We start from the raw sequence: 27,482 nt of genomic DNA, 5'->3' as shown, positions 1-27,482 counted from the left end.
CATGCTCCGTGTGTAGCCTTTTTACGCAGACGCTCACATCACATGGTTAGTCTCTGCCAAATTGCCATTTTGCATCCAAAGTGTAAACATCTGGAAAGGGCTTTTTGCTTCTATAGTAACAGGCACCTGGAATATTTGGCATGTTTCTATTTCAGATCAAACATTCTCTCAAAAATAAAGTGTAATCTCTCCCTCTTTTTTTTTCTTTTCATTTAAGGATCTCTTTCCATTGATGTGCTGCAGAAAGTATATCCTATGCCATTGGACAATTCGTAGATAATAAATATGATATACATTGATGGGCAACCAAAATCAAATCATGCTCATCCATCCTAATATCAAGCCGCTCTTGATTTCCTAAACAAAATGCGAGAGATTTGCCCATTGAATTAGGTCTTGAAAGTAATCACAGCGCTAAGCAATGCGTTTAACGGAGCTCAAAATGACTTCGAACTGCTTCTGCAACTGAGAAACTACCCTTCCCAATAAAGTCACTGGAATAAATAAGAGTGTGAACTGTTATCACGTAATTACGAAGAAATTTCAAAGCTTGGTTGATTTATTAGGTGGAGTTAAGATTCATAGAACAATCTGGTCCAAACTCTTCTTACAAATAAAGTGACTGGGGCTTGGGAAAGAAAGTTACTTATTCATTTCCACTACTAATGGAATTACATTTTCGAAAGTTTATGAAGAAACACACATTTCCAGGTTTCTTAAAGTAAACATAAAATACTATCACTGCATTCCGAACTACATTTCTGTTTGAGTGTCCTGGAGGGGATTGTTTTGTAAAGTCTGGTGGGGATTGTTTTGTAAAGTCTCATGCGAATGAAAGAACGGATTCTTATGGAAATCTTCCTTACATTCCCTCCCTCCCTCCCTTCCTAACCCTCCCCACCCCCATTCCTTTCATTTCTAGGCTAAGACCTATCTTCATGACTTAAATACCAGAAAATACAGTAGAATAGAGGCTTTAGAATAAACGTTGTAGATCAAATGCACCCTCACTGTGGTATCATTACATAAATTAATAAATAGATTACTTACCTTGTTTTCAATTGAATGTAAAATGCATGAGGAATAGGAAATGCATTGCAAGTTTTTCATTCTAGTACAATTCACAAGGGAGATAGGGGTTTTTCTACACCAACACACAGGCTAGGGGATTCCTAATTTTCCCAGAGGGTTTCCTATAGCAGGGATAGCACAGTAGAAAATTACCATGAAGCATGATTATATCCCGTAAAAGACATCAGGCCCCATAGTCACAAGTGCTGGCATTTTAAACCCAGTCACCCTGCCACAGGGTCAAGTCACGCCTCAGTGAAGATACAAAGTTTCTGTCATTAAGAAGCCCATAATGAGAGGAAGAGAGTAACACACACACACACACACACACACACAATTGTGTGTGATCTCATTCCCTTTTGAACAAAATAAGATTTAAAAAATCCTTTGCTCATAATCAGATGTAGCTTTTAATTACACGGTCATTTTGAGACCTGTTTCCAGGTTGAAATAATTAAGCAGTTTAAAAGGCCCTCTCCACTGAGTTTTGGCAATGATCTTTTTTTCTTATATATTTTTAACATCTTTATTGGAGTATAATAGCTTTACAATGGTGTGTTAGTTTCTGCTGTATAACAGCAATGATCTTTTGAATACTTGCAACAATATATTAACCTTTGACTACAATATGAACTGATGTCCACGTGACTTTCATTCCTTGGATATGTGAAGTACACACTTTCCAAATACTTTTCATTATAGAAGTTACATGTATCCATTATAGGGCAAGAGACACACAGATAACATTTACTTTAAATTCTCCCATCCAAAGAGAGTCATTATTAAATGGTAGTGCTGTTTAGCTTCCAGAGTTCTTGCATTTTTGAAAGTCACCCTCCAAACGTGTGCCTTACAATTAATCTCCTTCCTTCCAGGAGTGTGGATTTATGCAGTTAGAAGTGCTGTATCTAATTAAGCTTTTGCCTTTGGTACCATATGGACTTTCTGGGTCATTCTGTCTCAAGTAGTCTTCAATCAGGAAGAGCTGGCAGTCATTTCCGTAAATCCAGAAAAGGTTATCACAAGATGTACCCCTGATCTCTCAGGTTCCTGCAGTATGATTAGCTGAACTTTTGTAGTATTTGTCCTGGCAGGTACATCACAGATTTCCTTTTCCACATCTTAATATTCCCATTCCTCATCATACAGTTCTAAAATGCAACCTGCAGCTAAATGTCTACCAATAGCTCACCTGGGATCATTTATTTTTATCCTCAGGAGTCTCACTCCAAATTGTGTTCTTTGCTTATAGGAGACTTTAGTTAATTGGATTAATTGATGCTTCTATCTATTATTCAGTTTCCGGCATTTTCCAATTTATGCCAAATATTTACACACAAAGCATCACGCTTTTCCTTTAACACTTTTTTTGTATTTATAATGTTTGCTTTTTTCATGCTGTACTCTACTGTTTCAATCATGTCTATTTCCAGGATTGTTTTTCTTGAGTGTTCTTGTACTTTCTCTTTTATTTTTTTACTTTTATTTTTTGCGGTATGTGGGCCTCTCACTGTTGTGGCCTCTCCCGTTGCGGAGCACAGGCTCCGGACGCGCAGGCTCAGCGGCCATGGCTCATGGGCCCAGCCGCTCCGCTGCATGTGGGATCTTCCCAGACCGGGGCACGAACCCGTGTCCCCTGCATCAGCAGGCAGACGCTCAACCACTGCGCCACCAGGGAAGCCCTGTACTTCCTCTTTTAAAGCCAAAAGGATGAGTCATCAGCCTATTGAGGACCAGCATCTTGGATCCCAAGTGGGTCATCCATTTCTGTAGGAACTCTTCATATGAAGCCTAAAGCAATGCTCTTGGGCAAAATCAATTTCTCATAGTATCCCAAGGCTACCTCAATTTTAGACAAAGCTGTGTCCCATCTAAAATACTCAAGACTTCAAATGTATAGGACTCATGCATAAGACTCCTCGTGTACAGGACTATGCTAAGCTAAGTTCAAAAATGACACAGGCTATTCAGATGAAGCCCATTTTCATTAATATTGTATACTCTGGTTTGCCAATGTCACAAAGTTACTATTCAAATCCATTCAATCACAAAAATCTCAGATGTGACTGGCCTGCCATTTGGCAAAACTTGAAAATATCAACAGAGGTGATGGTGTTAAATCTATGCAAGTTCATCCCTGTTAAGATTATGTAAAAGCTAAAATATTAGCTTCAATTTTCTCAAGAGCATAGGAAAATTTGTAAACTTCGTGTAAGTTTCATAAATACTGGTGAAGAGATTAAATTTTGCCCTGAAACTAAACCAAACCAAACCGAACAAAAACACACAGCACATGCATCTATTCAGTACTTACTATTTTGGAACCATAAGTGCTATAACTGTAAGTTAAATGCTGGGACTATGACTTTGTTTCCATCATGGAGCTTGATATTCTAGTGAAGAAGACCAATTAAAATAATTATCAGAAAAATAATTACAGTGAGAAAACAGTGGACAGGCTGAGATGAGAGAATGATGATGGGAAGATGCTACTTTAGTTGGGAAGACAAGATGATCATCTGAGATGATATTTAAGCTGAAATATCCCAAAAGATAAAGAAAAAACAAGTTAGCCTTTGGATGTGCTGAGAAAAGCAATACAGGAAAAGGGAATGGAATATGCTAAGGCCCCGAGGACAAGGAATGCTTTGCAGCTTGAGGAACTGAACAGAGATCAGTGAGGCTAACGTGCTATCTTGCAGGTGCATTTATTTAAGCCTTCTCTCCTTTCCCTTCTTTTTCTCTCTGCAGGTGACACACGTGGAATATGTATTCTGGGAGTCCTTTTCATTTATGCGGCATCACCTCACAGAAAAACTCCTTATACATGTTTGATTTTCTTAATTAGAAGTGGTATTTAAGTTGTCAGTAAATTCCACATTATTGGGAAAATCATGTCTTCTGAGGTTTAAACACCGTTCTCTGAATTTCTTCCTTCTAAATCCAGGGCTATCTCTTAAAGTCTAACATCGGTATATTTTTGAGATTGTTCTATATTACATTAATTCGAGCAATCAATTTATTAAGGCTAGACTATGTCGACCAGTGATAATAATTGCTAATTTTTAATGAATGCTTACACTGTACTAGGCACTGTGCTGATCCACCAGTGTTACATAATTTAATAGTTAATTTTCTCCATTTTTCACTGATGAAGAAACTGACATAGAGAAGTTAAGTTACCTGAGGTTACAAAGCTAAAAATCGATGGGGGTAGGAATTAACCTTCAGCAATCTGAATGTAAGTTCCGTGCATGCATCAGTTCAGAAAATTAAAAGCCAGAACAAATCCCTACATGCAACTGATGTTTCTATTAATCAAAAACATTTTTCTTTCTTTTTTTTAAATTGAAGTATAGTTGATTTACAATGTTGTGTTAGTTTCAGGTGTCCGGCAAAGTGATTCAGTTTATTTACACACACACACACACACACACACACACACACACACTATATATATCTATATATAGAGAGAGAGAGCGAGAGAGAGCGAGAGAGGCGTTTTCAGATTCTTTTCCAGTATAAGTTATTACAAGACATTGAATATAGTTCCCTGTGCTATAGGAAACATCTTTTTCTGTCTGCCAGGCACACGTATAAACTTTTCTAAAGGTCGTAATGTGTTCTCATCTCTATCTCTGCTGAGCTTGGCGCCCTCCCCCTCCCTTCCTTTCTGCCTGTCCCCGTCCGTTCCCCATCCCCTCACTCACCCCCCACACATATACATCTTCACAGATTCTCAAATTTTATCTTCCTCAAAGGCACAATGAAGGTGTAATGAAACAGATAATTTCTCATTCATCAATGTAACACAGTTTTGTGAAAAGTTGCCTGATACCCTGAAATTTTCCTCATTTGAGTATCTCAGTTGTAAAGCATTCTGCAATGGAACGTAGATAAGTAGAAGAGGAAAACAATGGAAGTCAAGAAAGCAGGTATTTAAGTTTTCCCCTTTTCCCTGAAAATGAACATAACTTTGGCAAGCTGGCCTTCAGCAGCCTCTTTGGCAGCTACTCTGGCCTGAAGCTGGCTGGAATTCAAGGGTCTTCTGACTAATCTCTCAGTTCAACAGGAACAGTTGCTAGTTTTCAGCACTGAAACTAAAGTTACTACAGAGTAGAAATGATAGGTCCAAGTCTCAGAGATGTGACTAACTTACATATTTTTAAGAGTAATATATTAAAACACAGTTATTACCAAATTATTCCTCGAATTGAGGGTATGATGGATGTTTCCGTTTTGTAGAAGAATCCAATATTTGTAAAATGTGACACTGTTAAAAAGAACCACTATGAAAAAGCTAATATTAGATGGGAAATTTAACATTATTTTGAGTTTTAGATTTCAAGCATAGGATAAATAATTTCCCTTCACAATTACAACAGTGTTTGTGTATGTTGGGAGAGTTTTTTAGCCTATAATATATATTTACTGATGGTGATAGATTACAAGTGTTTTTTCATGCTAATATAAGTTCTTAAAAATTTATTTTTCATTCATGAGAATAAAAATGAACAGGTAAGAAGAAGAAAACTAGTGGCCTGGGAGAGCTGGACTTTCTCAAAATATTGCTGAAAAAGAAGGAGTGAATGAAGCACACATAGGAAATTCCAGGCATAGGAATCCATGATGGGTATGGATATAGCAAGAAACTCTGAGTGGGCATCACTACCTTTAGTCTTTCTACTGAATCATTCCACTCAGCATACACACACGTTATTATTTCCTTCTGCCTAATCAATCAATGTGATAGACCACATCTACAAAAGAAAAAAAACCACATGATGATCTCAACAGAAGCAGAAAAAGCATTTGACAAAATTCAACATCCATCCATGATAAAAACTCTTACCAAAGTGGGTTTAGAGGAAACATATCTAATAAAATAATAGCTAAATAGATATAAAATAATAATAGATAAATCAATATAAATAATAGATAAATAAATATAAAATAATAATAGGGAAATAATAGGAAATATTAATAACAGGGAAATAACAGGAAAAATAATAATAATAGGGAAATAATAAAAGCTATTTATGACAAAACCACAGCCAATATAATGCTCAATGATGAAAACCTGAGAGCCTTCCAGCTAAAATCTGGAATAAGACAAGGATGCCCACTTTCACCACTTCTATTCAACATAGTATTGGAAGTCCTGGCCACAGCTATCAGACAAGAAAAAGAAATAAAAGTTATCCAAATTGGAAGGGAAGAGGTAAAATAGTCATTATATGCAGATGACATGATACTATTATTTCCCTCTGCCTAAGAAAACCTCCCCTGGACTTCATTTTCTCTGCCAGCTTTCACCCCATTTCTTTGCTCTCCTTTGCAGAAAAAAAAAAAAAAAAAAAAAAAAAGTCTAAAAGAAGTTGCCCGTGTTCACTTCAGTTCTTCTCTACGGATCTCTCTTAAGCCTACTCTCTCCCACCACTGTCCCCAAAACTGCTCAAGGTCATCAGCAATGAATCAAATCCCAGGGTCAATTCTCAGTGTTCATCTTAACCTATTGGTAGCATTTAGCCTGGTTGTTTAATATCACTCTCCACCTTTTATTCACTCAAAGTTGCTTTCTCAAAGCACTCTCTCTCAGTCTTTCTCTTACCCACTGGCTGCTCCTGCAGAGTCTGCTTGGCTGGGGTCTCCTCTTCCACCCCTCTCCTCCACCCTCCCCTCTCACACACAACCTCCTTCTTTCTGCTCCAACCTCACTGATGCTCCTCACAGGCACCAAGGAAAGCTCTCTCCCTAGATTTCCACACGATGATCACTTCCTTCAAGTCTTTGCTCAGTTGGCACCTTTTCAATGAAGACTTCCTCTACCATCCAATTTAAAACTGCAATCCCCACTTCCCTCCAGCATCGCTCATCTCACTTACCATGTTCAACTTTTTAAAAATAGTGCTTTTACCTCCTAGTATACAATATAATTTACTTATTATGTTTATTGTTTAGGGTCTATCTCCCTCCACTAGAATATAACATCCATGAGGGCAGAGATTTTTGTTTGTTTGTTTCATTTACTCATTTATCCTAAGTGCCTAGAATAGTGCCTGGCACAGAATACATGCTCTATAAACATGTGTTGAATGAATGAATAGGGTTACCAGAGAGAGAGAGAGCCTTTTCTTCCTCACATCCTAGATCCTGAAGCTCTTCTGCTATACAGGGTCTTCCTTAGCATTCCTGAACATTTCTAAACATTCTTAAAACATTCCTAAATATTCTCATGTCTCTTCCTTACTAAAAAAACCCAAACAAACAAAAAATAAAACAAAACAAAATAAAAAACACCAACAGCAATCTTACCCGTAGTTAATGTCAATCAATATTTGCTATGATGAGTAGGAGAATAAAACAAAAATGTCAGCCTGAAGATATACTTGGTATTTTATCATGAACCTCAATAAATACCAAGTTCATTAATGTAGTGTAAATGTCAACTGTCTGATGATTAAATAAACATGTTCCATAACAAGCACGCTACTAAAAAGAAAAGTCATTACACTTAAAATTTATATAGCATCCTTCCAAGAAATGTAAGAGAGATTTTGACATTTTAAAAATGCAATTAGGGCCTCCCTGGTGGCGCAGTGGTTAAGAGTCCGCCTGCCGATGCAGGGGATACGGGTTCGTGCCCCGGTCTGGGAGGATCCCATGTGCCGCGGAGCGGCTGGGCCCGTGAGCCATGGCCGCTGGGCCTGCGCATCCGGAGCCTGTGCTCCGCAACGGGAGAGGCCACAACAGTGAGAGGCCCGCATACAGCAAAAAGAAAAAAAAAAAAAGAAAAAAAAAATAAAAATGCAATTAAAGCTTATTTTCTATGAAGCGTCTTCTTTTCCCCTTAATTGCACTTCTTCATTCCAGGGACTTAAATATCCAATCCTAACACTGCTAATGACTCATTGTGTAGCCATAGGCAAGTCATGCAAATATTCCCCAGGCTAATTCCCCCTCTGCAAAATGAGTACAGTAAATCAAAGCTACCAGAAAGAATATTCTTGAGAATTTCCTTACAGATGGTTGAAAATACGTTGTAAATATGACATATTCAAATAGACTGTTTACAGACTGTTACTTCTCATACACTGCTCCTGCTGGTCCTATGAGAATAGAGTTTAAATTCACAGCAGAAAAAAACGTGACTATACATATAACTTCTAGTAAGATGGAATGTTTAAAAAATCAAGCCAGCACAGGAGGAAGATATTTCTTCAAGCAATTTTGGATCATATATTTAAAAGGAAAGCAACTATTAACTGGACAAATACACAACTCTGGAACATCTTAACAGGCTCTCTACTACTAAATAAAGATCACATCAAAAGATGACATGTCTAAGCTGCGAGCTTTTTCTTGAGTGGCAGAACAATCAAACAATGAACCTTGGATCCTGCCTTCCAGAGAGAATTCTCCCAGGTGGCAATGAACCATCAATCCACAGACATTAAAGGATAGTCAGCACATGTATCCTCCAGGGAACCCCAGAGCTGTGAAAAGGGATATGGCTTCAGTCCTTAAAGATTTTACCCTCTAAAATTTTCTTTGCATATACATAAGTTTTTCTCATTGATACGAAACACAGTAAGAGAACAACAGACATAAGCAGACAAAGGTTATGGATACAAGATTCACAAAAAAAATCAGTTAGCCACAAGCATGTGGAAAAAAAATTTCAGTCTCACTAAATTAGACACAATACTATTTCCTCATTAAACGAGTACTCTCTGCAAAGTGCCAATTCACAATGTTATGAGGACACATTACAACCAATGCTTTCACATCTTGTTCACAGTTTTACTTTAGTACAACCCTTTGGGAAAACCAAGTTCTTTTTGTTTGTATCTAGATATGTATCTAGACTAATATGTATCTAGACTAATGATTTCACTTCTGGGACCTGTCTTTAAAAAATTCTTAAATTATGGTTCATAAACTTAGATTATTATACAACCTTAATAATAGTTACAGAGACTAAAGGGCATTATAGGCAAATGTTTATCATGATTGTATTTGGTAAAAAAAAAAAAAAAAGAAAAGAAAAATTTAAAACAACCCTGAATCATTTCTATAAATACATACATTCATGTATGTAAAAATACTGGGAGTACACAAAAATAACAGGAGATAGAGGACTAAATTCATTTTTTTTTTGAATTCAGGAGACTAATTTTAATTTTTTTCTGTAATGTTACCATTTTTGTGATTAGAAGTAAAAAGCTCATGCTTGTTGCAATTGAAATGTCTAACAAAACACTCTGAAAATATTTTTGGTGTTGCAAAAAGAGTGCTTGCAGATTCATATTTTCCCTAATTTGTTGATTTAACCTTGATAGTTTTTTGCCTGTGGGGAAGGGAAGAAAACTTGGGATCTTCTGAAAAACTCTTGATTCAAGTCAAAAAAAAAAAAAAAAGAAAAGAAATAGAGTAAATGTTGATACAGGAATTGTATCAGGAAAGAAACAAGAATTAAAAGAAAAATACTTCGGCATGAAATGTTAACATTTTAAAGTATTACATTTCTCTGTAGACAATGTATTAAAATGATTATTTGAAGTCTCCACTGAAACACTGGACTTTTCTCATATGACCGGTTAAGTGATTTTTGGTACTAGGTTAGATACTTAAGCAGGCCAAATGACTCAGTAATTTGGTAATACATTATTAATATACTGCTCTAAAAGTCTAACCTTCCAGAAAGATATGACTTTGGTTCAGAGAGATTTAATATTAAAAATAGGCTACACGATCAGGGAGTTGACAGGAAAAGGGCTGGTGGTGTGCAGCACTTGGTGATAAAGCACCACAAAGTACCCTACTGACCTAAAATAGTTAATGCATCCTTTAAGCAGCTAACCTACCTTCAGGAGGTGATTTCAGAACTAGAGACAATTTGGTTCATTACAAATCTATGTTTAGAAATATGCTGCAAATTTCAGATTGGTTAGCTGGAGATGTGCTGTTGGTTATATTAATATATTATTGTTAGAAAATCCAGACTCTATTCAGAATGTTACCCAAAACACTGGACAGATACAGTTGGTAAAAAGCAATTCATGTGTTATTTCCTGTCTCACAAATAAGAAAGCTTTTTTTTTTGGCCACGCTGCGTGGCTTACAGGACCTCAGTTCCCCAGTCAGGGATTGAACCCAGGCCACAGCTGTGCAAGCCTGGAACCCTAATCACTAGGCCACCAGGGAACTCCCAAGAAAGCATTTTTTTAATTGCAAATATTCAATACATGGTGCCATTCGCTGAATGCTTGTGTCCCCCCCAAATTCATATGTTGAAACTGGATCCCCAAGGTGATGGTATTAGGAGGTGGGGCTTTGGGGAGGTAAAAAATCATGAGGGTGGAGTATGAGTAGTTTAGTGCCCTTGTAAAAGAGACCCCAGAGAACTCCAGAGAACTCCCTTGCCCCTCTAACAAGTGATGACACAATGAAAAGATGGCCATCTATGAACCAGGAACTAGACTCTCTGCCAGCGTCTTAATCTTAGACTTCCAGCCCTGAGAACTGTGAGAAATTTCTGTTGTTTATAAGCCACTCAGTCTGTGGTATTTTGTGATAACAGCCCGAATGGACTAAGACACGTGGAAATACATGCTCTGCTTTAAGTTTAAAAGTATAATGAACTTCAATGATGATAAAACTTCTATCAGGCAGGGCAACACATGGCTTGACAGTTTGGTAAGAAGACAGTTAGGTAAAGGTTAGAAAAGACCTGGTGACTGCTGGCCATGCCTCTGACCCTTGACCTTTGGCCTGGTGACACTGTTTCATAGATGCTACAGCATGCTTATGCTACATGCCAGAGGCTTCTACTGTGAAAACAGACAGCAAACTCGGGCCCTCCAAACCAAAGCTAAACCGACTCTGTCTTCCACTTCATTTAAATGACAGTCATTCAATACTGTGGACAGTTAAACATTATTATCTTCCCTCTCCAACACACACATACATTAGAATGTAATGTCCCTGACGAGGGCAGGGATTTTTTTAAATTTTCACCTCTGTACCCTCGGCGCCAGTGTGTATGAGACGAGCTGGGACCTGGGACCCTTGGCTGCATGCTTGCACCTGGACAGACTCCTCCTTGAGCCACAAAATACAAAGAAACTATAAGGGGCTAAAAATAACGGAGTGCATGTGCAGCTGGGGCAAATTATGGACGACAAGATACGAAAAGACCAAAAAGCCAACTGCCATTTCTGAAGATCCAGGAGCAAAAGCAGGGTGTGCAAAAGCATGGTACTGTGCACGCCCCCTGCACACACCACCACCAAAGGGGTGGGCAAATCACCTAAGCTGCCCCTCCAGCTCAACCCCTGGACCTGCCCCTACCCTCACCCTTTATAAGGAACCCACTCGCCGCCCCCCCTCCCCCCAGGACAGAGTGAACCAGGGAAACCGTTACTTGTTCTTGCTCCCACTGCGGCAGCAGGAGCCCCAGGAAAGCCTTGCCTGCATTTCTGGTCTGGCCTCTAATCAATTTCTAGTGATTAAGGAGGCCAAGAACCCCGGTCGGTGACATATGCGTCTGGGAAGAAGACAAGATTGCGGTCTTTACCTTCCAGTGACGGAGACCGATGTGACACAGGTAAGTAACACAAGGATTCTTTTATGATTATTATTATTATTATTTTTTATTTTTATTTTTTAAATTTTATTTTTTTATTTTAAATTATTTTTATTTTATTAATTTTAATTTTATGACTCCACCATGTCATACAAGGTAGCTCTACATGGTCTGGGTACTAGAGACCCCGGAAGTCTCTGGCCAAATGGCCATGAGCCCATTTCTCAGGACTGCCTGGGCCTCTTCCCATGTTCATCCTTCTCAGGATATACTTCCCCACCTGTGTGCGCACCCCGAAACCCAGGGGTGGCCAAGGGCAGCTGTCTGCTGAGGGGGGAGTGATGAACAGGAGACTGAATGTATAGGCTTGGCTGTCCACTCACATCACGAACCTTGACCGAGCCCACCGGGATATGGGGCCTGTGTGCTGGCCCTCTCCCCACTGCCACGTTCCCACGGAGAACTTCAAGGACAGTTCTAAACTCAGACTGGGCTTCTCAGTCATTAGAAAGGTATGCACTCCGCTGGTCCTCTTGCCCCCATCCAGCAGAGGTGCTCCTGGCTGATGACCGGGCACTCACCCTGGCGCATACCCGGTGCTCAATAAGTTATTTTGGGTAAATGAATACAGTGTATGTCTATCATATCGAACTTTGGGTGATACTGGGTGTTAAACAGGTACAAAGTTAGCCTCTGTGACCTCGGTAAATGTTCCAAAGATTGTTTAGCCAATAAGATAGCATCTATATTTCCTGCCAATGGGGCATCCAATCATGGGTAAAACAACACCTGCACCATCCCATGGTCTGAGAAAACACAGAGGAAAGACACCAAGCAAACTCAATCTTCAGTGCAGAGAAAAGAGAAAACTGCAGTAAGCAGAGAGGAAAACAGTTCCTGAGGTGACAGGCATTTGCAAAGCCCATCGGAGGAGATAATCCTCCTGAAAAATCTGGACGATGCTAGAAGACAGGAGATCGACTGAGGCTGGGCATGGTCTTTTCCCTTTCTTTCCTTTTCTTTTCCTTTCCTTTCTTTTCTTTTGTCTCTCTCCTCCCTCCCTCCCTTCCCCTCTTCCTTCCTTCCTTTCCCTAAGAGTTTTAGCCTTCTTTAATACGCTTTAAGAAGGCTTTAATAGCCTTCTTTAAAACACACATTAATATCAGAGCCCCACTTTATATTATTTATACTTGTATGTAATTTTTTTTGAGGACCATATGCTAAAAATACACGAAAGCAAAAAAACAAATAAACCAAAACCTCGAAAGCCTCACTCCGTAATGGAAGTTCAATCCTTTTCAAGTCATCCTTTTGTGATGTCCATGAAGCACTAAAGAATGTTTCCACATAGTATGCAGAGAGGTGCCTGGAGTGGGCAGGGCCTCTGTGCCTGAGGCCGGCAGGATTTCAGAGCACTGGGTGACCACACCACAAACGAACGCCTGGCTGTCCATGTAAACTGTGTATATTTCATGAAGGCCAGGCTGACTAGTATGATTCTAGCCCTCCACGTTCCAACCTCTGCAGGCAATTAAATCACAGTAAAACCAACCTCTTCTTAGGGAGGAGGGGTGTGGGCTCCTACCTGTTATTCCCGACAGTGCAACCAAAGAACAGCAGCCAGCAGTATAATTTCCCCAGTGGGCACTGCCTTCAAAGACGTGGTCTTAGCAGTGAGGATTAACAGCTCTGTTGATCTCACTTCTTTCTACTTTCAGAGAACCCTCTGCTCTCATTCTCAGCCTGGCTTCTGGGGGTGCTTACAAGTAAGGCCGCCCACCACGAGAGGGAAATGTGCTAATTAATATAAAATTGGGATTGCATGGTGAAAAGTCTATACATTTTCTAAAAGTGGGATTCCCCCAGTTGGGATATTATTTCTTTGCTTTCCTATTCATCTTTTCTTCAGTGATCTAAAACGTTAAGAATAGCCTGATGCGTCTTCCTCTAAAAATAACCTGCAAAAATTAGTTTTTCTAATGAATCATTTCTCACTTACTTTGAAAAATAATTGAAAGCAGGAACATCCTCAAAATAGTTCTTGACCCCCATGCAAAGAGTGAACTTTGATTTTCATAGTTAGTTGTAATACTCAAGGGTTTTCAACCAATAAATCCTTTCACTTTTTTGGCTAAAGCAAAGACAAAATGAAAATGTGGCTTGGTGATTCAGTCAACATTAAAAAATATATATATATTTTTAAAGGAATTAGGAACACTGTTGTTCTTGAGATAAAAGTTTGAACCCAACTGAATTAAAACTAAAATTTTTAATTTAAAAAATTTTAAAAAAATGTAAAAACACAGTTTTTTGTTTGTTTCTCTTTTTTAAACAAATCTTGAAGCTATTATGCTGAGTGAAAGAAGCCAGTCACAGAAGGGTAAATGCTGGATGGTTCTACTTCCACGAGGTACCAACAGTAGCCACATCCACAGGGACAGAAAGTAGAACAGTGGGTGTCAAGAGCTGGGGACAAGAGGGGGTGGGGAATTCGTGTGTAATGAATGCACTTGAATTGTACACTTAAAAAATGGTTAAAATGGAAAATTCTGTTACGTATATTTTACTACAAGAAAAAAATTTACAAAAAAACCCCCAACGTGGTTTCTCATAGGGAAATCTGCATTAAGCTTCCAAACTTAAAAAAGAAAGTGACAGAGAGCGAGAAATTCTATTAAGCCAACAAATATAACAAAGTCAGCTCCTGGGATTGACACATATACACTATAGATACTCTATAAACTAGACAACTACTGAGAACCTGCCGTAGAGCACAAGGAACTCTCTACTCGATGCTCTGTGCTGACCTAAATGGGAAGAAAACCCAAAAAAAAGGGGGGTATATGTATACGTATAGCTGATTCATTCTGCTGTGCAGTAGAAACGAACAAAACATTGTAAAGCAACAATATTCCAATAAAAAAACAAAACAAACAAACAAAAAAACCCCCACCAAAGTCAGCTCCAGGAAAGCAAGGCCTGCTCTCTGCTTTTTTGTTCCAGGGGATTCGGAGGGGAAGGGAGGAAGGGGAGGTATTTTTTTGTTTTCTGAGTTGGAGTTTGAAATTCCAACCAGCCTCCAACTGTTCCTACACTGATTCAGGAAGATTCTTACTACCGAAGTCACCGTGGCATCTAATAATTACGGTTCTGAATTAGTAATTGATCTAAAGCGCGTGCCTCAAATACATTCTGTATGAAGCAATCACATCTAGAGAAAGAAATTCTGCATGTGCTATATAATTATAAAAATCAGAGACCTTCGGGTTGTCTCAGTGTTTTAGGTAACAAAAAATTTCAGCACTAAGATACCCAATTAACACTCATTCAGAATTAAAATGTTGACATATCACCAAGTATGCTGTCGTGAGTGGACGAGAATAATTCAAATATAAAAATTGACACTTTTCAGGATTTGTATTCAGGCCTACAAAGAAGTTTACTATAATTATTGGCTGGGTTTTCTTTGTCACTGGTCCCTGTAATTTCAGCCTTCCAGGTTTCTGCACCTGCACAACCACTCCGCATCCCCACTCCGCCGTGGAACACACACACACACACACACACACACACACACACACACACACACGCGCGCGCGCGCTCTCTTGACTAGACCATTTCTCTAACACGAATACCTTCCACAAGCAGGGGAAGCATCATGTCCCTGGATCCTAATTAACATAAAAACAATGACCCATTCAAACAGCCAAAAGAAAGAGTTCAAGGACCCTGTGTATTTCATAATCGTCATTTTCATTCAGTTCCGGGATCTGGGTGGAAACTGAAACATAACATCTGAATTAGGAGCAAAGGGTGTTTGAGTTGGCAAATATAATTTTCAGAAACCTCAAAAAAAATAGCTATCTACCGAGGGACATCTATAGTACATTCCCAAATTTTATACCAGGCTCAAGGAGAAAGCATTACCCGTTTCCTCATATAAAAATACCTTCAGGGCTCTAACCACACAGATTCTAGCAGGCACCAGCCAGCCCGCTGCCTCTTTTTGTATGCCTTGTGAGCTAAGAATAATGTTCATGTTTTTAAGTAGTTAAGAACAATATTTCATGACGTGAAAATTACATGAAACTCCAAGTTCCGTGCCCATAAATAAAAACTTTATTGGCACATAATCACACTCAGTCAATTCCACATTTCCTGTGGCTGCTTTTGTGCTACAAAAGCAAAACTGAGTGGTTAAGACAGAGAATGTATGGCCTGAAGGCCAAAAATATTAACATTATTTCCTATCTGGCCTTTACAGAAAGTTTGTCAGCTTCTGTATTACGTGATACGCCAGGCTTAAAATTATATAGCTTGCATAGTAGTGATATCTAATTAATCAAATTATTCTGTACTCCAATTCCTTATTTATTTTTTTTAACAAGAGCAACTGAAGGGTTTATTTTTGGAGGGCATCTATGTGGCACAAGAAATTTCCTGCCCTTTATAGATATTCCCTAATCAAAATTATTTATACTTAAAATAGCATCTTAGTACAGTTGGTTTTCAAACCAGTGACTACTTCAATGGATGAGAAAAGAGTTTTCTTCTCCAAATCCATGTCCAAGGCATATGGAAGCAGCTTCCTGGTAGTTTTCAGCACATTAAGAAACCAGGAAAATTAAAGCATCCTTCAGACGGAGATACAGGCAACACCATTCATTCAGGCATTCACTGTCCACATCTACTGATAATCATGTCCAGGCCCCTGAACGTCAAGGTCATCACTCAGAGCACGGGCCCCTGTGCACCACCACTAAGGGTTAAGGAGAACTGAATCTTCACTTGCTCACTAGCAGTATTTTGTGACAAATATTGCCTTCTATTTCCCAGTTTCAAGGAACTAGAATACTTAGGAAAAAATTTTTGTTTGAGGTCTTCCTCGATTAAAAGCTGCGTTTTCTAATTTCATTGCCTGACATTTTCTCAGTGCACAGCTCTGAAAGCTGAATCCAAAGAGTAAACAACATCTCTCAGAGGATTTAGAAAATGATTAATTTAACGATGGACTTCATCCCCATTAGCACACTGAGATTATCTTTACTTTAATAAAGATACACGTACCTTTCTCCTTTCCTGCACTGATACACAAAGGGGGTAGGGCTGAAATCACAGGACAAAATAAAAGAGAACAGGATGCATCAAAACACTCACCTCTCTATTACTTCCAGTCTCTAATATCACGGAAAGTAGGAACTGCTCCTCAGGCTACCTCTGAGACACAGCCTTTCTGTCTTTACTAAAGGACCTTTTTTTTAAATAAAATTTTATATTGAAGTGTAGTTGATTTACAATGTTGTGTTAATTTCTGCTGTACAGCAAAGTGAGTCAGTTAGACATATATATATTATTTTCCATATGCTTTTCCATTATGGTTTATCACAGGATACTGAATATAGTTCCCTGTGCTATACAGTAGGACCTTGTTGTTTATCCATCCTATAGATACTAGTTTGCATCTGCCAATCCCAAACTCCCAGCCCCTCCCTCATCCCCCCTCCCCCTTGGCAACCACAATTCTGTTCTCTAGGTCTGTGAGTCCGTTTCCGTTGCATAGATAAGTTCATTTGTGTCATATTGTAGATTCCACTTATAAGTGATATCATAGGGCATTTGTCTTTCTCTTTCTGACTTACTTCGCTTACTATGATCATCTCTAGGTCCATCCATGTTGCTGCAAATGGCATGATTTCATTCTTTTTTATGGCTGAGTCATATTCCACTGTATATATATACCACTTCTTCTTTATCCATTCATCTTAAAGGAACTTTTCTTAGGGGGCAGTGTAACAAATATTAAATATGACACTTCTTTGTTGGGTAGTGTTGGACAAGCTATAGAACATCTTTAAGGCGGAGAGTCTTTATCTAGAACATGGGAAGGACACAGCACTCTAGGCAAAGAGTTGTTGTGATGCTAAACGATACGTGAAAAGGGCAGTGCGGGTGCCGGGGGGCTCAGGACCTGAGAGCCATGTAGCGCTGCTCTGTTCTTGTTGTACAGGACACGGAAGGCTAAGGAAGGCATCGCGAGCGCTAAGCACTGTACACGATACAGAAAACCTACCTGGGTGACCAAGGGTGTCCTTTGAAAGACAGCTCAGCAATTCGTGAGCTGTGACTAAGTTGATACGGCCTCAGTTTTCTCTCTCAAGCCACCCCATTCTCCTTCCCTCCAAACCAAGGAGACACCTCCCTTCCTTATTTATTTTTTTTTTTATAAATTTATTTTATTTCTTTATCTTGGCTGTGTTGGGTATTAATTGCTGCATGCGGGCTTTCTCTAGTTGTAGAGAGTGAGGGCTACTCTTTGTTGCGGTGTGTAGGCTTCTCATCGTGGTGGCTCCTCTTTGTTGCGGAGCCCGGGCTCTAGTCGTGTGGGTTTCAGTAGTTGTGGCTCGTGGACTCTAGAACACGGGCTCAGCAGTTGTGGCACACGGACTTAATAACTCCGCGGCATGTGGGATCTTCCCGGACCAGGGCTCGAACCCGAGTCCCCTGCATTGGCAGGTGCATTCCCAACCACTGTGCCACCAAGGAAGTCCCTCCCTTCCTTATTAATTCAGGATTAACCCCTCAGTTAAGGGGGATCTTGTGACTCTCTCTGCCCCCTACCCCCCAGTTCTACCTGGCACCTCTTAGCCATGGACCTTCCCCTAAGACCTCTCTACCTTCTGGAAACCTGAGATAACATCTCATGCTCAAGTCTTTCTCATTCATCAACTGTCCTGCTTAGTAAGGCATTCTGGGTGACCTCTGCATCTCTTTTAATGTCCACTGAAACGTGACTTTATGTTTTGTGTCTCTATATAGTTTCCTTTCCCTCTGTCATTCTGTCGATCCTGAGTCATAACTCACCCTGATGTACCTGTAATTATTTGTTTTTTCTCTAAATCAGTGCAGGCATTAAGATGAAAATGGGGGTAGGGAAGGAGGGAGGCTACTTATTATTATTATTTTTTTTACAGTCACTTCTATTCCTCTCAGGGTTGAACATAAGTATCATCTTGAAGAGAACACCAATATGAGTGTGTACCAATGACACATGGACTTCTTAGAGCTCTATGGGATAAACACTTCCCCCAAAGAAAATCACAGACCGACTGGCTTAACAATTCTAACACCTTAACCATTATATAAAAACAAAACAAACTCTAAGGAAAAATCTGAAGGAGCATATAGGCTAATCCCAAAGGCTTAAGAAAGCAAATGGAGAAGCCACTAGAGGAGCAGCACAGAGCAATGGAGGGCTTGGATTCTGCCATCAGGTTGACTCAAGCTTGAATTCCGGTTCTACCTCTTACTAGCTATGTCATCTTGGGTACCTGTTTAAACTCTCCAAACTCGGTTTCTTCATCTGTAAATTGTGGATGGTAAAAGAATTGTTTTGAATAATTACTATATGTAAATCACTTAAATCAATGCCTTACACATAAATATTCCATTAATAATAGCATCTGTCTTCCTTCCCATCCTCCCCCCTCCCCTCCCCCTCCCCCCTCCTCCCCCAAACCAAACCAGTGGCTCTAGGGTGCTTCCTGCACCATCCACAGTGAAAACCTCCAGGGAGAGCTGCACACAATTTGGACTGATGGTGGCCCTGTTAAGAGGGCACTCAGTGGCTCCCAAGAAAGAGATGGCTGTAGCAGAGGATGCTGGAGGTCTCACGGGTAGGTTCCTTCCCTCGGGAATCATAACAGCAAAGTATAGTGTCTGGGGAGCACTGAGGGACTCGGAATTTCTTAAGTCAGTTGCACAGAACCAAGTCAGAATTGGGAAACTTTTCATTTAAGGAAGTTCCTTTCTGGTTCACGGGTCATGGGGTGGGTAAAAGCAAAAGTTCTCAGCCCATTAGGAGACACCCCCCTCCCCCCTGCTGCACGGTGTGCAGTCATTGAAAAGGCAACACTCCTGGGAGTGTGGGATTAGCAGATGCAAATTGGTATATATAGGATGGATAAACAACAAGGTCCTACTGTATAGCACAGGGAACTATATTCAATATCCTGTGATAAAACATAATGGAAAAGAATATGAAAAAGAATGTATATATATCTATAACTGGGTCACTTTGCTGTACAGCAGTAATTAATATAACATTGTAATTCAACTATAGTTCAATAAGAAATAAATTTTAAAAAAAGATAACACTCCTTGTGGGGGAGGGATAAATTGGGAGATTGGCACTGACATATACACACGACTATATTTAAAACAGATAATCAACAAGGACCTACTTTATAGCACAGGGAACTCTGCTCAGTATTCTGTAATAACCTAAATGGGAAAAGAATCTGAAAAAGAATGGATATATGTATAACTGAATCACTTTGCTGTACACCTGACACAACGTTGTAAATCAACTTTAGTCCAATAAATAAAAAAATAAAAAAAAAATAAGGCAACACTCCTAAAATGTCAGGTAGGCCTTTTGACCATACATGCCCCTGATGATCGGGATTATGATCATAGCAGCCAACATGTAACATCTGCCGTGTGCAAAATTACTGCCCTAGGTGATTTACATGTAGATCAACTACCTTAATCCTCACAACAACCCATTAGGGAGGCACTACTACTGTCCCTGTTTTACAGGTCAAGTGAGTGTGTCTGAAATGTCACACAGCTAGTAAGTGACAGGGCCAGGGTCTGAATCAGGCCAGGTGGCTCCAGAGTCTACTTCAACCACCATGCTTACATCCATCTATTTTTAAAATTGATATATAATTGACATATAAGATTGTATTCACTGTAAATGTACAACATGAGGATTTCATATACATATCTATTGTGAGTTTAATTAACATCCATCACCACACGTTGTTACAATTTTTTTCTTGCGATGAGAACTTTTCAGATCTACTCTCTTAGCCAGTTTCAAACAGACAATAAAGTATTGTTAGCTAGAGTCTCTATGCTGTACACTATACCCGCAGGACTTATTTATGTTCTAACTGGAAGTCTGTACCTTTGGACCACCTTCACCCATTTCACACCGCATCCCATGCCTGCACCCCACCCCCGCCCCCGCCTCTGGCAACTACCAATCTGTACTCTCTATGAGTCCAGTTTTTTGTTTTTTTTAAGACTCCACATGTCAGTGAGATCATTTGTCTTTCTTTGTCTGACTTATTTCACTTAGCGTAATGCCCTCAAGGTCCATCCATGTTGCCGCCAGTGGCAGGATTTCCTACTTTTTTATGAATGAATATTATTCCACTGCATCAAATTAACCTTTTTAAAAATGATAGTCTGATAAAGAAGATGTGGTACATATATACAATGGAAAATTACTCAGCCATAAAAAAGAATGAAATAATGCCATTTGCAGCAACGTGGATGGACCTAGAGATTGTCATACTGAGTGAAGTAAGTCAGACACAGAAAGACGAATATCATACGATATCACTTATATGTGGAATCTAAAAATATGGTACAAGTGAACTTATTTACAAAACAGAAAGAGAGCCACAGATGTAAAAGAACAAACTTATGGTTATCAGGGGGGAAAAAGAGAGAAGGGATAAATCGGGAGATTGGGATTGACATATACACACTACTATATATAAAACAGATAACTAATAAGGACCTACTGTATAGCACAGGGAACTCTACTCAATACTCTGTAATGACCTATATGGAAAAAGAATAAAAAAAGAGTGGATATATGTATAACTGATTCACTTTGCTGTACAGCAGAAACTAACACAACATTGTAAATCAACTATACTCCAATAAAAATTTAAAAAATAAAATAACAATGATAGTCAATATTACAGTGACATGAACTCAAACACTGTTGGCAGACTTCTAAATTAGTGCAACGTTTCTGAAAAGCAGTTTGGAAAGACATATTCCTCTTCTAAAAGTACATATTCAGTAAATCTGTTTTTTAGAATCTACGTGAAGGAAATAAAGATGCAGAAAAAATAGTTATGTACGAGAATGTTCACCATGGGATGATACACACACACACACACACACGCATGTGTGTACATATACGTACCCGTGTATGTGTGTGCAAAGCAACCTAAACGTGCAACGAGAGAATGGTTAAATTATAGAAAGTACTTTGAAAATTATATTCTATAAGCATGGATGACTTTTTTAGTGCCAAAAGAATGATGGGAGTTTTAAATAAGTATAAGCTTTTATTTTTAACTAGCAGACTACTCCCACCCTCACTCAGACTAGCTCCCTGATGAAGCTCTGTTTAATAGAGATGAAAACTTGTGACTAATAGCTTGAGATCACCCCGGGTTCATTCTTTTTAAAATAGAATTTGCTGAAAAGGAAATTCTGGCTATATTCCAAAGAAGGCCTGCCAGACACATCCTTCCATATCTTGCAAGCAGGAGGGCAGAACGTCACTTTGCTGTGGCCCCAACCATGAGTTATAGAGAGGGGCAGCATTTTTAAGACATTTTACTGGCTGTTTGGGGGGACTCCATAACCTCTAAGAGGGGAAGGCAAAGAGGAATTTTAAAGGAACCGAGAAGTAGCTGCTACGTTCTGGTCTCCAGTTTAAGGACCCTTTGATAGTTCAAAGAGGCTGAGTCATTATCTCTCACTTCATTTATTTATTTATTAACATCTTTATTGGAGTATAATTGCTTTACAATGGTGTGTTAGTTTCTGCTGTACAACAAAGTGAATCAGCTATACGTATACCTATATCCCCATATCCCCTCCCACTTGCGTCTCCCTCCCACCCTCCCTATCCCACCCCTCTAGGTGGTCAAAAAGCACCAAGCTGACCTCCCTTTGCTATGCAGCTGCTTCCCACTAGCTATCTATTTTACATTTGGTAGTGTATATATGTCCATGCCACTCTCTCACTTCGTCCCAGCTCACCCTTCCCCCTCCCCGTGTCCTCAAGTCCATTCTCTACGTCTACATCTTTATTCCTGTCCTGCCCCTAGGTTCATCAGAACCAATTTTTTTTTGGTTCCATATATATGTGTTAGCATAGGGTATTTGTTTTTCTCTTTCTGGCTTACTTCACCCTGTAGGACAGACTCTAGGTCCATCCACCTCACTACAAATAACTCAACTTCATTTCTTTTTATGGCTGAGTAATATTCCATTGTGTGTATGTGCCACATCTTCTTTATCCATTCATCTGTCGATGGACACTTAGGTTGCTTCCATGTCCTGACTATCGTAAATAGAGCTGCAAGGAACATTTTGGTACATGACTTTTTGAATTATGGTTTTCTCAGGGTATATGCCCAGAAGTGGGATTGCTGGGTCATATGGTAGTTCTATTTTCAGTTTTTTAAGGAACCTCCATACTGTTCTCCATAGTGGCTGTATCAATTTCCATTCCCACCAATAGTGCAAGAGTGTTCCCTTTCCTCCACACCCTCTCCAGCATTTATTGTTTCTAGATTTTTTGATGATGCCCATTCTGCCTTATCCCAGGGATGCAAGGATTCTTCAGTGTATGCAAATCAATCAATGTGATAAACCCTATTAACAAACTGAAGGAGAAAAATCATATGATCATCTCAATAGATGCAGAAAAAGCTTTTGACAAAATTCAACACCCATTTATTTCTCACTTTAATCCTAAATATATAATATGCAAAAAATCACACCAGAAGACTTCAGACCCTCTTTTTTTTTAAGACAGGTAACCTTCGTTTGAGACTTTGCAAAGTCAATTTAGATTTGGAAGAACAACATACCCAATCATCTAAGCCTGCTAAGTTTAGCCTGCCTGCCTTATTTTGAAAGGCACAATGTTACGTAATATGCATTAACAACAACATGAGTTAAAACCATCCTTTACTGAGGGTTTACTCTGTGTGTAAACACTTTGCAAACATTTTGTCAGTTCATCTTCCTGGCAGCCAGACAGGTACCATTTCATGAGCCTCCCATTCTTACAGCAGGGGAGCTGAGCCTTCTACAGGTTGATTTACCCAAAGTCACTTAAAGCCAACAAGTGGCATAGCTGGGTTTCATCTTCTTGTCTAACCTCAAAGTCTATACTCTTAACCTCTCTTTTTTTATTTTTATTTTTTTGCGGTACGCGGGCCTCTCACTGCTGCGGCCTCTCCCGTTGCGGAGCACAGGCTCTGGACGCACAGGCTCAGTGGCCATGGCTCACGGGCCCAGCCGCTCTGTGGCATGTGGGATCTTCCCGGACCGGGGCACAAACCCGTGTCCCCTGCATCGGCAGGCGGACTCCCAACCACTGCGCCACCAGGGAAGCCCTTAACCTCTCTTTGAATGCCAATAATTAACTTCTCCGAAATGAAAGAATTATAGACCTGAAGAAGTTGGAACGCTCATGTCATCTAACCATCCAGTCTGTGTAAGAATGCCTTTTAGACCAGCTCTGCTAAATGATAATGCATTTATGAGTCGCCCGGGGGATCTTGCTAAAATGTGGATTCTGTTTCAGTAGGTCTGGGGTGCGGCCTGAGATTCTGTATTTCTAACAAGCTCTGAGGTGATGCTGAAAATTGGTCCACAGAGCACACTCGGAGAAGAAAAGAGTCTAGTAGAAGCCATTTAGATTTACTCACAAATTCAGTTCTTCAGTTGCCACATTTCAAGTGCTCAACAGCCACACGTGGCTAGTGGCTGCCATATTGGACAGCATCAGTATAGAGAATTTCCATCATCAGGAAAAGTTTTATTGAACAGCACTGGCTAGAGCATGACAAAAGCAGGATACAATACTTCCTAGAAATGGGAAGTTGGTGGCTCATTTCTTAGTGGGTTCACTTATTATTTTCTAAACTGAAAAGCGACACACCTTCCCCCTTCCTCCAGCTCCACTAGTGGCCCCAGTTCCAACCTCTACCAAGACACAACAAGGAAATATACCTTCCTAAATCAGGTGGTCCTCTCAAATGTAGCATCTTAAAATATATTTCTTATTAACATATGGTTCTTATTAAAAATAAAAACATTTGGGAGTTTGGGATTAACATATACACACTATTATATATAAAATAGATAATCAACAAGGACCTACTGTATAGCACAGGGAACTCTACTCAGTACTCTGTAATAACCTATATGGGAAAAGAACCTGAAAAAGAATAGATATATGTATATATATAATTGAATCACTTTATTGTATACCTGAAACTAACATAACATTGTAAATAAACTATACTCCAATATAAAATAAAAATTTTCAAAAAAACACCATATCAATGGTCTTAAAGGAAAATGGCAATATCACTTTCTCACAAAAATAAAAATTCTGATATGGATGCATTAAAAATATCAAAGTTTAGACTACTGCTACCTATACAATACAAAGCACAGAACATTTTCAATAATCATGACTCATCTGCAAAAAAACATATTAGTGGCACAGACAGCATATTTGACTCACAGGGAGAAAAGCAGAAGGACTTTGGAATTAAAATAAATGGAAAATAATTTATTTTTTTAATGCATATATCTGTTCTTTATGACTTCAGTAAAATTAACCAGTTCTGGCAAATTATAAAACCTAGAAAAATTACCAGGGTCAATTTTTCAAATAAGTTATGTAGATCTCATCTTACAGAACAAACACATTCAAATCTAAGTAGTCAAAGAATATTCTGAACTAATTTTCAGATTTTTAAAAACATTTCAATACTTAACACAAGAAATGTTCCAGATTTGGCCTCAATAACCAAAACAGCCTAAATTAATGAATTTACAGTGACTTTAAGTTAATAGCATACTTCAAATGAGCATTATATCCTTTAAGTCTCTGTTGTCACATTTAGAGCAGCATTTAAAAAAAAATATAGTGACTCATGCTGTAACTGTTTAACATGATTGCATAAATTTTTTTTTCTTCATTGTAGAGCATATGGTTTCTTAAATTATGTAAAAAATGATGCAAATTATTCAGGAAAAAACTGGCTTCTGTGCATAATCACAAACAACAGGTGTGTATTTTAAACACATGGTGGGTAATTCATGAATGCTTATGTTCCTAAAATACTCTTTGGGGTGTATTCTAGGAAATAACTTCTGCATTCATTTATACTCTTTGTTAAAAAAATAATGAAAACCTGGAACTCCTTTTCAGGAATGCTTTCTTTAAAACGTTACCATCATTCCTCAAGATACTTTTCCTGTTTGACAGCATATGCTTGCGTGCAACACTTAGGTAGCTTGAAAATTCTGCCTGAGCCACGTGCAATGGAGACGGTAACAGTGGAAAGTGACCCTTCAATACTGGACGCAGTTCTGCATTATTTATTTAGTAGGAGTTTCACACGTGTCATTCTGAAAAATTTTAACTTTGCAACCACTTTAAATTCCTGGTAGTATTCGAATGGAACCATACTCCAAACTTAAAAAAAAAAATTTGCTCATTATGATGGTGACCTGAGAGAAAAGAACAAAAATAATTTTTCTTTTTTATAATAATTTATTATGTATTATAATTTATAATGCGTTATACATGATTTTTTTATTATTAAAAGTAATGGCCATATCAGAGAAGACCATTTTGAAATTTCTAACAAAAACCCTCAACTCTCATTCTGAAATGCTATCTATCGTAAGAATCCTATTCTGAGGGTTGAAAGGAGGAAATCCCATGAAATAGGAAAGTGTGTGATTTCGACTCGCTATGTTTAGAGTTCAGTTGCTTTTTGGGAAATTTCTTCCCTCCTCCCTATCTGACAAGAAGTGAAATCACCTCCCTCTATTGTGCTCCTACACACACCTAACAGGGAATTTGGTTTTCAGTGGACAATGACCAGAAAGCCAAAATTCATTTTTTCATACAGGGTTATTTCTTGACAGTTAAACTGTGGTATTCTTAACTCTGAGCTTATACGTCTTTCTAAAATTAGATCAAATTATCATCTCAATTCATCAAGATATTAAGGAATCAGTTTACTCTTTATAAATGATCCAAAGAAATCTAAAAAAATGATACAAGTGAACTTATTTCAAAACAGAAACAGACTCACAGACATACAAAAAAACTTAGAGTTCCCAAAGGGAAAAAGTGGGTGGGAGGGATAAATTAGGAGTTTGGGATTAACATATACACACTACAATATATAAAACTGATAACCAGCAAGTACCTACTGTATAGCACAGGGAACTCTACTCAATACCTTATAATAACCTATAATGAAAAGAATCTGTAAAAGAATAGATATATAGATATGTGTATAACTGAATCACTTTGCTGTACACCCGAAGCTAACACAATATTGTAAATCAACTATACTCCAACATAAAATAAAAATTAAAAAAAAATAAATGATCTAAAGAAAGTTTTACCACGTATAAAGATTCTCAATTCGATTACTTTCAATTATGTTTAACAGATACAATTTCACCAGGGAATCCATTTCTTTTTTAAAAGAATCTAGATTGCCTTATAAAGACTTTTTAAAAAACCTTTTTAGGGCTTCCCTGGTGGTGCAGTGGTTGAGAGTCTGCCTGCCAATGCAGGGAATACGGGTTCGTGCCCTGGTCTGCGAAGATCACACATGCCGCGGAGCGGCTGGGCCCGTGAGCCATGGCCGCTGAGCCTGCGCGTCCGGAGCCTGTGCTCCACAACGGGAGAGGCCACAACAGTGAGAGGCCCATGTACCGCATAAAACAAACAAACAAAAAAGGATTTCTAAAAAACCTTTTTAAAAGATGTGATAAGATATTGATAAGTATTTCAAATCCAAGTTCAGGTACAAATCAAGTACAACAGATAATAAAATTACAAAGTATGTTCGTTACGTTCAAACTTTGTTCTGAACTGTTTCAACATTTGTGCTAGTCCCTCAGAAACAGGCTATTTGTTTTATATTACTGTTAGTGACACCAAGCACTTGGG

At 38.8% G+C, this 27,482-nt stretch overlaps 1 protein-coding gene across 4 annotated transcripts in view; it reads right to left on the bottom strand.

Annotated features, from left to right (window-relative positions):
* CACNB2 (calcium voltage-gated channel auxiliary subunit beta 2) overlaps positions 1–27,482 on the bottom strand; it is a 411,830-nt gene that overhangs the window by 144,493 nt on the left and 239,855 nt on the right. The gene's annotated exons all lie outside the window — the stretch shown is intronic.

This window comes from Mesoplodon densirostris, chromosome 4 (genome assembly GCF_025265405.1).
Source record: "Mesoplodon densirostris isolate mMesDen1 chromosome 4, mMesDen1 primary haplotype, whole genome shotgun sequence".
Taxonomy (NCBI): Eukaryota; Metazoa; Chordata; class Mammalia; order Artiodactyla; family Ziphiidae; genus Mesoplodon; species Mesoplodon densirostris.
The sequence above is the reverse complement of the archived record's forward strand: the minus strand, read 5'-3'. Positions and strand labels throughout refer to the sequence as shown.